Genomic DNA, 13,121 nt, shown 5'->3' with positions numbered 1-13,121 from the left:
AGTTTGCGATGCACATCTGGTGGCATTCTGTAATCTGTGGTCTATCAGAGTGTTGATGAAACACAGAAATTTCATCCTGATTGAATACAACAGTCACCATGCGCACTTTCCTCCACGGGAGGTATGTCTCCAACAGTCTACGCTTTGATCGTTCCCTGGAAGACCAGTAGTAGTTTCCGATGCACATCTGGAGGTATTCTGTAATCTGTGGATTATCAGAGTGTTGATGAAACACAGAAATTGCATCGGGATTGAATACAACAGTCACCACGCGCACATTCCTGCATAAAAGTAATGTCTCAAACTGTCTACGCTTTGATCGTTACCTGGAAGACCAGTAGAAATTTCCGATGAACATCTGGAGGCATTCTGTAATCTGTGGACTATCAGAGTGTTGATGAAACACAGAAATTGCATCGGGATTGAACACAACAGTCACCATGCGCACATTCCTCCACGGGAGTAATGTCTCAAACAGACTACGCTTTGATCGTTCCCTGGAAGACCAGTAGTAGTTTCCGATGCACATCGGGAGGCATTCTGTAATCTGTGGACTATCAGAGTGTTCATGAAACACAGAAATTGCATCGGGATTGAATACAACAGGCACCATGCGCACATTCCTCCACGGGAGTAATGTCTCAAACAGTCTACGCTTTGATCGTTCAATGGAAGACCAGTAGTAGTTTCCGATGCACATCGGGAGGCATTCTGTAATCTGTGTATTATCAGAGTGTTGATGAAACACAGAAATTGCATCGAGATTGCATACAACAGTCACCATGCGCACATTCCTCCACGGGAGTAATGTCTCAAACAGTCTACGCTTAGATCGTTCCCTGGATGACCAGTAGTAGTTTCCGATGCACATCATGTGGCAATCTGTAATCTGTAGACTATCAGAGTGTTGATGAAACACAGAAATTGCATCGGGATTGAATACAACAGTCACCATGCGCACTTTCCTCCATGGGAGTAAAGTCTCTAACAGTCTTCGCTTTGATCGTTCCCTGGAAAACCAGTAGTAGTTTCCGATGCACATCTGGAGGCTTTCTGTAATCTGTGGACTATCAGAGTGTTGATGAAACACAGAAATTGCATCGGGATTGAATACAACAGTCACCATGCCCACTTTCCTCCATGGGAGTAATTCTCAAACAGTCTATGCTTTGATCGTTCCCTGTAAGACCAGTAGTAGTTTCCGATGCACATCTGGTGGCACTCTGTAATCTATGGACTATCAGAGTGTTGATGAATCACAGAAATTGTTTCGGGAATGAATACAACTGTCAACATGCGCACTTTCCTCCACGGGAGGTATGTCTCTAACAGTCTACGCTTTGATCGTTCCCTGGAAGACCAGTAGTAGTTTCCGATGCACATCTCTTGGCATTCTGTAATCTGTGGACTATCAGAGTGTTGATGAAACACAGGAAATGCATCGGGATTGAATACAACAGTCACCATGCGCACTTTCCTCCACGGGAGTAATGTCTCAAAGAGTTAGCGCTTTGATCGATCCCTGGAAGACCAGTAGTAGTTTAAGATGCACATCTGGTGGCATTCTGTAATGTGTAGACTATCAGAGTATTGATAAAACACAGTAATTGCATCGGGATTGAATACAACAGTCACCATGCGCACTTTCCTCCATGGGAGTAATGTCTCTAACAGTCTACGCTTTGATCGTTCCCTGGAAGACCAGTAGTAGTTTCCGGTGCACATCTGGAGGCCTTCTGTAATCTGCGGACTATCAGAGTATTGATGAAACACAGAAATAGCATCGGGATTGAATACAACAGTCAGCATGCGCACTTTCCTCCACGGGAGGTATGTCTCAAACAGTCTTCGTTTTGATCATTCCCTGGAAGACCAGTAGTAGTTTCCGATGCACATCTGGTAGCATTCTGTAATCTGTGGACTATCAGAGTGTTGATGAAACAGAGAAATTGCATCGGGATTGAATACAACAGTCACCATCCGCACTTTCCTCCATGGGAATAATGTCAGAAACTGTCTACGCTTTGGTCGTTCCCTGGAAGACCAGTAGTAGATTCCGATGCACATCTCATGGCATTCTCTAATCTGTGGACTATCAGAGTGTTGATGAAACACAGAAAATGCATCGGGATTGAATACAACCGTCACCATGCGCACTTTCCTCCATGGGAGTAATGTCTCAAACAGTCTACGCTTTGATCGTTCCCTGGAAGACCAGTAGTAGTTTCCGATGCACATCTCTAGGCATTCTGTAATCTGTGGACTATCAGAGTGTTGATGAAACACAGAAAATGCATCGGGATTGAATACAACAGTCACCATGCGCACTTTGCTTCATTGGAGTAATGTCTCAAGGAGTTTACGCTTTGATCGTTCCCTGGAAGTCCAGTAGTAGTTTCCCATGCACATCTGGATGCATTCTGTAATCTGCGGTGTATCAGAGTGTTGATGAAACACAGAAATTGCATCGGGATAGAATACAACAGTCACCATGCGCACTTTCCTCCACGGGAGGTATGTCTCAAACAGTCTTCGTTTTGATCCTTCCCTGGAAGACCAGTAGTAGTTTCCGATGAACATCTGGAGGCATTCTGTAATCTGTGGACTATCAGAGTGTTGATGAAACACAGAAATTGCATCGGGATTGAATACAACAGTCACCATGCGCATATTCCTCCACGGGAGTAATGTCTCAAACTGTCTACGTTTTGATCGTTCCCTGGAAGACCAGTAGTAGTTTCCGATGCACATCGGGAGGCATTCTGTAATCTGTGGATTATCAGAGTGTTGATGAAACACAGATATTGCATCGGGATTGAATACAACAGTCACCAAGTGCACATTCCTGCATAAAAGTAATGTATCAAACAGTCTACGCTGTGATCGTTACCTGTAAGACCAGTAGAAATTTCCGATGAACATCTGGAGGCATCTGTAATCTGTGGACTATCAGAGTGTTGATGAAACACAGAAATTGCATCGGGATTGAATACAACAGTCACCATGCGCACTTTCCTCCACAGCTGTAATGTCTCAAACAGTCTACGCTTTGATCGTCCCCCTGGAAGACCAGTAGTAGTTTCCGATGCACATCGGGAGGCATTCTGTAATCTGTGGACTATCAGAGTGTTTATGAAACACAGAAATTGCATCGGGATTGAATACAACAGTCACCATCCGCACTTTCCTCCATGGGAGTAATGTCCCAAACAGTCTACGCTTGGATCGTTCCCAGGAAGACCAGTAGTAGTTTCCGATGCACATCTCGTGGCATTCTGTAATCTGTGGACTATCAGAGTGTTGATGAAACACAGAAAATGCATCGTGATTGAATACAACAGTCACCATGCGCACTTTCCTCCATGGGAGTAATGTCTCAAAGAGTTTACGCTTTGATCGTTCCCTGGAAGTCCAGTAGTAGTTTCCGATGCACATCTGGATGCATTCTGTAATCTGCGGAGTATCAGAGTGTTGATGAAACGCAGAAATTGCATCGGGATTGAATACAACAGTCACCATGCGCACTTTCCTCCGTGGGAGTAATTCTCAAACAGTCTACGCTTTGATCGTTCCCTGGAAGACCAATAGTAGTTTCCGATGCACATCTGGTGGCATTCTGTAATCTGTGGTCTATCAGAGTGTTGATGAAACACAGAAATTTCATCGGGATTGAATACAACAGTCACCATGCGAACTTTCCTCCACAGGAGGTATGTCTCCAACAGTCTACGCTTTGATCGTCCCCTGGAAGACCAGTAGTAGTTTCCGATGCACATCTGGAGGTATTCTGTAATCTGTGGATTATCAGAGTGTTGATGAAACACAGAAATTGCATCGGGATTGAATACAACAGTCACCACGCGCACATTCCTGCATAAAAGTAATGTCTGAAACAGTCCACGCTTTGATCGTTCCCTGGAAGACCAGTAGTAGTTTCCGATGAACATCTGGAGGCATTCTGTAATCTGTGGACTATCAGAGTGTTGATGAAACACAGAAATTGCATCGGGATTGAATACAACAGTCACCATGCGCACATTCCTAAACGGGAGTAATGTCTCAAACTGTTTGCGCTTTGATCGTTCCCTGGAAGACCAGTAGTAGTTTCCGAAGAACATCGGGAGGCATTCTGTAATCTGTGGATTATCAGAGTGTTGATGAATCACAGAAATTGCATCGGGATTGAATACAATAGACACCATGAGCACTTTCCTCCATGGGAGTAATTCTCAAACAGTCTACGCTTTGATCGTTCCCTGGAAGACCAGTAGTAGATTCCGATGCACATCTCGCGGCATTCAGTAATCTGTGGACTATCAAAATGTTGATGAAACACAGAAAATGCATCGGAATTGAATACAACAGTCACCATGCGCTCTTTCCTCCATGGGAGTAATGTCTCAAGGAGTTTACGCTTTGATCGTTCCCTGGAAGTCCAGTAGTAGTTTCCGATGCACATCTGGTGGCATTCTGTAATCTGTGGTCTATCAGAGTGTTGATGAAACACAGAAATTTCATCGGGATTGAATACAACTGTCACCATGCGCACTTTCCTCCACGGAAGGTATGTCTCCAACAGTCTACGCTTTGATCGTTCCCTGGAAGACCAGTAGTAGTTTCCGATGCACATCTGGAGGTATCCTGTAATCTGTGGATTATCAGAGTGTTGATGAAACACATAAATTGCATCGGGATTGAATACAACAGTCACCACGCGCACATTCCTGCATAAAAGTAATGTCACAAACAGTCTACGCTTTGCTCGTTACCTGGAAGACCAGTAGAAATTTCGGATGAACATCTGAGGCATTCTGTTTCTGTGGACTATCAGAGTGTTGATGAACACAGAAATTGCATCGGGATTGAATACAACAGTTACCATGCGCACTTTCCTCCACAGCAGTAATGTCTCAAACAGTATACGCTTTGATCGTTCCCTGGAAGAGCAGTAGTAGATTCCGATGAACATCTGGAGGCATTCTGTAATCTGTGGACTATCAGAGTGTTGATGAAACACAGAAATTGCATCGGGATTGAATACAACAGTCACCATGCGCACATTCCTCCACGGGAGCAATGTCTCAAACAGTCTTCGCTTTGATCGTTCCATGGGAGACCAGTAGTAGTTTCCGATGCACATCGGGAGGCATTCTGTAATCTGTGGACTATCAGAGTGTTGATGAAACACAGAAATTGCATCGGGATTGAATACAACAGTCACCATGCGCGCATTCCTCCACGGGGTAATGTCTCAAACAGTCTACGCTTTGATCGTTTCCTGGATGACCAGTAGCAGTTTCCGATGCACATCATGTGGCATTCTGTAATCTGTAGACTATCAGAGTGTTGATGAAACACAGAAATTGCATCGGGATTGAATACAACAGTCACCATGCGCACATTCCTCCACGCGAGTAATGTCTCAAACAGTCTACGCTTTGATCGTTCCCTGGATAACCAGTACCAGTTTCCGATGCACATCATGTGGCATTCTGTAATCTGTAGACTATCAGAGTGTTGATGAAACACAGAAATTGCATCGGGATTGAATTCAACAGTCACCATGCGCACATTCCTCCACGGGAGTAATGTCTCGAACTGTCTACGCTTTGATCGTTTCCTGGAAGACCAGTAGTAGTTTCCGATGCACATCGGGATTCATTCTGTAATCTGTGGATTATCAGAGTGTTGATGAAACACAGAAATTGCATCGGGATTGAATACAACATTCACCATGTGCACTTTCCTCCATGGGAGTAATGTCTCAAACAGTCTACGCTTTTATCGTTCCCTGGAAGACCAGTAGTAGTCTCCGATGCACATCTGGAGGCATTCTGTAATCTGTGGAGTATCAGAGTGTTGATGAAACACAGAAATTGCATCGGGATTGAATACAACAGACACCATGCGCACTTTCCTCCATGGGAGTAATTCTCAAACAGTCTACGTTTTGATCGTTCCCTGGAAGACCAGTAGTAGTTTCCGATGCACATCTCTAGGCATTCTGTAATCTGTGGACTATCAGAGTGTTGATGAAACACAGAAAATGCATCGGGATTGAATACAACAGTCACCATGCGCACATTGCTCCATTGGAGTAATGTCTCAAGGAGTTTACGCTTTGATCGTTCCCTGGAAGTCCAGTAGTAGTTTCCGATGCACATCTGGATGCATTCTGTAATCTGCGGTGTATCAGAGTGTTGATGAAACACAGAAATTGCATCGGGATAGAATACAACAGTCACCATGCGCACTTTCCTCCACGGGAGGTATGTCTCAAACAGTCTTCGTTTTGATCCTTCCCTGGAAGACCAGTAGTAGTTTCCGATGAACATCTGGAGGCATTCTGTAATCTGTGGACTATCAGAGTGTTGATGAAACACAGAAATTGCATCGGGATTGAATACAACAGTCACCATGCGCATATTCCTCCACGGGAGTAATGTCTCAAACTGTCTACGTTTTGATCGTTCCCTGGAAGACCAGTAGTAGTTTCCGATGCACATCGGGATGCATTCTGTAATCTGTGGATTATCAGAGTGTTGATGAAACACAGATATTGCATCGGGATTGAATACAACAGTCACCAAGTGCACATTCCTGCATAAAAGTAATGTATCAAACAGTCTACGCTTTGATCGTTACCTGGAAGACCAGTAGAAATTTCCGATGAACATCTGGAGGCATCTGTAATCTGTGGACTATCAGAGTGTTGATGAAACACAGAAATTGCATCGGGATTGAATACAACAGTCACCATGCGCACTTTCCTCCACAGCTGTAATGTCTCAAACAGTCTACGCTTTGATCGTTCCCTGGAAGACCAGTAGTAGTTTCCGATGCACATCGGGAGGCATTCTGTAATCTGTGGACTATCAGAGTGTTTATGAAACACAGAAATTCCATCGGGATTGAATACAACAGTCACCATCCGCACTTTCCTCCATGGGAGTAATGTCCCAAACAGTCTACGCTTGGATCGTTCCCAGGAAGACCAGTAGTAGTTTCCGATGCACATCTCGTGGCATTCTGTAATCTGTGGACTATCAGAGTGTTGATGAAACACAGAAAATGCATCGTGATTGAATACAACAGTCACCATGCGCACTTTCCTCCATGGGAGTAATGTCTCAAAGAGTTTACGCTTTGATCGTTCCCTGGAAGTCCAGTAGTAGTTTCCGATGCACATCTGGATGCATTCTGTAATCTGCGGAGTATCAGAGTGTTGATGAAACGCAGAAATTGCATCGGGATTGAATACAACAGTCACCATGCGCACTTTGCTCCATTGGAGTAATGTCTCAAGGAGTTTACGCTTTGATCGTTCCCTGGAAGTCCAGTAGTAGTTTCCGATGCACATCTGGATGCATTCTGTAATCTGCGGTGTATCAGAGTGTTGATGAAACACAGAAATTGCATCGGGATAGAATACAACAGTCACCATGCGCACTTTCCTCCACGGGAGGTATGTCTCAAACAGTCTTCGTTTTGATCCTTCCCTGGAAGACCAGTAGTAGTTTCCGATGAACATCTGGAGGCATTCTGTAATCTGTGGACTATCAGAGTGTTGATGAAACACAGAAATTGCATCGGGATTGAATACAACAGTCACCATGCGCATATTCCTCCACGGGAGTAATGTCTCAAACTGTCTACGTTTTGATCGTTCCCTGGAAGACCAGTAGTAGTTTCCGATGCACATCGGGAGGCATTCTGTAATCTGTGGATTATCAGAGTGTTGATGAAACACAGTTATTGCATCGGGATTGAATACAACAGTCACCAAGTGCACATTCCTGCATAAAAGTAATGTATCAAACAGTCTACGCTTTGATCGTTACCTGGAAGACCAGTAGAAATTTCCGATGAACATCTGGAGGCATCTGTAATCTGTGGACTATCAGAGTGTTGATGAAACACAGAAATTGCATCGGGATTGAATACAACAGTCACCATGCGCACTTTCCTCCACAGCTGTAATGTCTCAAACAGTCTACGCTTTGATCGTTCCCTGGAAGACCAGTAGTAGTTTCCGATGCACATCGGGAGGCATTCTGTAATCTGTGGACTATCAGAGTGTTTATGAAACACAGAAATTGCATCGGGATTGAATACAACAGTCACCATCCGCACTTTCCTCCATGGGAGTAATGTCCCAAACAGTCTACGCTTGGATCGTTCCCAGGAAGACCAGTAGTAGTTTCCGATGCACATCTCGTGGCATTCTGTAATCTGTGGACTATCAGAGTGTTGATGAAACACAGAAAATGCTTCGTGATTGAATACAACAGTCACCATGCGCACTTTCCTCCATGGGAGTAATGTCTCAAAGAGTTTACGCTTTGATCGTTCCCTGGAAGTCCAGTAGTAGTTTCCGATGCACATCTGGATGCATTCTGTAATCTGCGGAGTATCAGAGTGTTGATGAAACGCAGAAATTGCATCGGGATTGAATACAACAGTCACCATGCGCACTTTCCTCCGTGGGAGTAATTCTCAAACAGTCTACGCTTTGATCGTTCCCTGGAAGACCAATAGTAGTTTCCGATGCACATCTGGTGGCATTCTGTAATCTGTGGTCTATCAGAGTGTTGATGAAACACAGAAATTTCATCGGGATTGAATACAATAGTCACCATGCGAACTTTCCTCCACAGGAGGTATGTCTCCAACAGGCTACGCTTTGATCGTCCCCTGGAAGACCAGTAGTAGTTTCCGATGCACATCTGGAGGTATTCTGTAATCTGTGGATTATCAGAGTGTTGATGAAACACAGAAATTGCATCGGGATTGAATACAACAGTCACCACGCGCACATTCCAGCATAAAAGTAATGTCTGAAACAGTCTACGCTTTGATCGTTCCCTGGAAGACCAGTAGTAGTTTCCGATGAACATCTGGAGGCATTCTGTAATCTGTGGACTATCAGAGTGTTGATGAAACACAGAAATTGCATCGGGATTGAATACAACAGTCACCATGCGCACATTCCTCCACGGGAGTAATGTCTCAAACTGTTTGCGCTTTGATCGTTCCCTGGAAGACCAGTAGTAGTTTCCGAAGAACATCGGGAGGCATTCTGTAATCTGTGGATTATCAGAGTGTTGATGAATCACAGAAATTGCATCGGGATTGAATACAATAGACACCATGAGCACTTTCCTCCATGGGAGTAATTCTCAAACAGTCTACGCTTTGATCGTTCCCTGGAAGACCAGTAGTAGATTCCGATGCACATCTCGCGGCATTCAGTAATCTGTGGACTATCAAAATGTTGATGAAACACAGAAAATGCATCGGAATTGAATACAACAGTCACCATGCGCACTTTCCTCCATGGGAGTAAAATCTCAAGGAGTTTACGCTTTGATCGTTCCCTGGAAGTCCAGTAGTAGTTTCCGAAGCACATCTGGTGGCATTCTGTAATCTGTGGTCTATCAGAGTGTTGATGAAACACAGAAATTTCATCGGGATTGAATACAACTGTCACCATGCGCACTTTCCTCCACGGAAGGTATGTCTCCAACAGTCTACGCTTTGATCGTTCCCTGGAAGACCAGTAGTAGTTTCCGATGCACATCTGGAGGTATCCTGTAATCTGTGGATTATCAGAGTGTTGATGAAACACATAAATTGCATCGGGATTGAATACAACAGTCACCACGCGCACATTCCTGCATAAAAGTAATGTCACAAACAGTCTACGCTTTGCTCGTTACCTGGAAGACCAGTAGAAATTTCCGATGAACATCTGAGGCATTCTGTTTCTGTGGACTATCAGAGTGTTGATGAACACAGAAATTGCATCGGGATTGAATACAACAGTTACCATGCGCACTTTCCTCCACAGCAGTAATGTCTCAAACAGTATACGCTTTGATCGTTCCCTGGAAGAGCAGTAGTAGTTTCCGATGAACATCTGGAGGCATTCTGTAATCTGTGGACTATCAGAGTGTTGATGAAACACAGAAATTGCATCGGGATTGAATACAACAGTCACCATGCGCACATTCCTCCACGGGAGCAATGTCTCAAACAGTCTTCGCTTTGATCGTTCCATGGGAGACCAGTAGTAGTTTCCGATGCACATCGGGAGGCATTCTGTAATCTGTGGACTATCAGAGTGTTGATGAAACACAGAAACTGCATCGGGATTGAATACAACAGTCACCATGCGCGCATTCCTCCACGGGGGTAATGTCTCAAACAGTCTACGCTTTGATCGTTCCCTGGATGACCAGTAGCAGTTTCCGATGCACATCATGTGGCATTCTGTAATCTGTAGACTATCAGAGTGTTGATGAAACACAGAAATTGCATCGGGATTGAATACAACAGTCACCATGCGCACATTCCTCTACGCGAGTAATGTCTCAGACAGTCTACGCTTTGATCGTTCCCTGGATGACCAGTAGCAGTTTCCGATGCACATCATGTGGCATTCTGTAATCTGTAGACTATCAGAGTGTTGATGAAACACAGAAATTGCGTCGGGATTGAATGCAACAGTCACCATGCGCACATTCCTCCACGGGAGTAATGTCTCAAACTGTCTACGCTTTGATCGTTCCCTGGAAGACCAGTAGTAGTTTCCGATGCACATCGGGAGGCATTCTGTAATCTGTGGATTATCAGAGTGTTGATGAAACACAGAAATTGCATCGGGATTGAATACAACATTCACCATGTGCACTTTCCTCCATGGGAGTAATGTCTCAAACAGTCTACGCTTTTATCGTTCCCTGGAAGACCAGTGGTAGTCTCCGATGCACATCTGGAGGCATTCTGTAATCTGTGGAGTATCAGAGTGTTGATGAAACACAGAAATTGCATCGGGATTGAATACAACAGTCACCATGCGCACATTCCTCCACGGGAGTAATGTCTCAAACAGTCTACGCTTAGATCGTTCCCTGGATGACCAGTAGTAGTTTCCGATGCACATCATGTGGCATTCTGTAATCTGTAGACAATCAGAGTGTTGATGAAACACAGAAATTGCATCGGGATTGAATACAACAGTCACCATGCGCACTTTCCTCCATGGGAGTAAAGTCTCAAACAGTCTTCGTTTTGATCGTTCCCTGGAAGACCAGTAGTAGTTTCCGATGAACATCTGGAGGCTTTCTGTAATCTGTGGACCATCAGAGTGTTGATGAAACACAGAAATTGCATCGGGATTGAATACAACAGTCACCATGCCCACTTTCCTCCATGGGAGTAATTCTCAAACAGTCTATGCTTTTGGTCGTTCCCTGGAAGACCAGCAGCAGTTTCCGATGCATATCTGGTGGCATTCTGTAATGTGTAGACTATCAGAGTATTGATGAAACACAGTAATTGCATCGGGATTGAATACAACAGTCACCATGCGCACTTTCCTCCATGGGAGTAATGTCTCTAACAGTCTACGCTTTGATCGTTCCCTGGAAGACCAGTAGTAGTTTCCGATGCACATCACTAGGCATTCTGTAATCTGTGGACTATCAGAGTGTTGATGAAACACAGAAAATGCATCGGGATTGAATACAACAGTCACCATGCGCACTTTGCTCCATTGGAGTAATGTCTCAAACAGTCTACGCTTTTATCGTTCCCTGGAAGACCAGTAGTAATCTCCGATGCACATCGGGAGGCATTCTGTAATCTGTGGATTATCAGAGTGTTGATGAAACACAGATATTGCATCGGGATTGAATACAACAGTCACCAAGTGCACATTCCTGCATAAAAGTAATGTATCAAACAGTCTACGCTTTGATCGTTACCTGGAAGACCAGTAGAAATTTCCGATGAACATCTGGAGGCATCTGTAATCTGTGGACTATCAGAGTGTTGATGAAACACAGAAATTGCATCGGGATTGAATACAACAGTCACCATGCGCACTTTCCTCCACAGCTGTAATGTCTCAAACAGTCTACGCTTTGATCGTTCCCTGGAAGACCAGTAGTAGTTTCCGATGCACATCGGGAGGCATTCTGTAATCTGTGGACTATCAGAGTGTTTATGAAACACAGAAATTGCATCGGGATTGAATACAACAGTCACCTTCCGCACTTTCCTCCATGGGAGTAATGTCCCAAACAGTCTACGCTTGGATCGTTCCCAGGAAGACCAGTAGTAGTTTCCGATGCACATCTCGTGGCATTCTGTAATCTGTGGACTATCAGAGTGTTGATGAAACACAGAAAATGCATCGTGATTGAATACAACAGTCACCATGCGCACTTTCCTCCATGGGAGTAATGTCTCAAAGAGTTTACGCTTTGATCGTTCCCTGGAAGTCCAGTAGTAGTTTCCGATGCACATCTGGATGCATTCTGTAATCTGCGGAGTATCAGAGTGTTGATGAAACGCAGAAATTGCATCGGGATTGAATACAACAGTCACCATGCGCACTTTCCTCCATGGGAGTAATGTCTCAAGGAGTTTACGCTTTGATCGTTCCCTGGAAGTCCAGTAGTAGTTTCCGATGCACATCTGGATGCATTCTGTAATCTGCGGTGTATCAGAGTGTTGATGAAACACAGAAATTGCATCGGGATAGAATACAACAGTCACCATGCGCACTTTCCTCCACGGGAGGTATGTCTCAAACAGTCTTCGTTTTGATCCTTCCCTGGAAGACCAGTAGTAGTTTCCGATGAACATCTGGAGGCATTCTGTAATCTGTGGACTATCAGAGTGTTGATGAAACACAGAAATTGCATCGGGATTGAATACAACAGTCACCATGCGCATATTCCTCCACGGGAGTAATGTCTCAAACTGTCTACGTTTTGATCGTTCCCTGGAAGACCAGTAGTAGTTTCCGATGCACATCGGGAGGCATTCTGTAATCTGTGGATTATCAGAGTGTTGATGAAACACAGATATTGCATCGGGATTGAATACAACAGTCACCAAGTGCACATTCCTGCATAAAAGTAATGTATCAAACAGTCTACGCTTTGATCGTTACCTGGAAGACCAGTAGAAATTTCCGATGAACATCTGGAGGCATCTGTAATCTGTGGACTATCAGAGTGTTGATGAAACACAGAAATTGCATCGGGATTGAATACAACAGTCACCATGCGCACTTTCCTCCACAGCTGTAATGTCTCAAACAGTCTACG

This window comes from Schistocerca gregaria, unplaced genomic scaffold (assembly GCF_023897955.1).
Source record: "Schistocerca gregaria isolate iqSchGreg1 unplaced genomic scaffold, iqSchGreg1.2 ptg000470l, whole genome shotgun sequence".
In the NCBI taxonomy this organism is placed as follows: domain Eukaryota; kingdom Metazoa; phylum Arthropoda; class Insecta; order Orthoptera; family Acrididae; genus Schistocerca; species Schistocerca gregaria.
The sequence above is the reverse complement of the archived record's forward strand: the minus strand, read 5'-3'. Positions refer to the sequence as shown.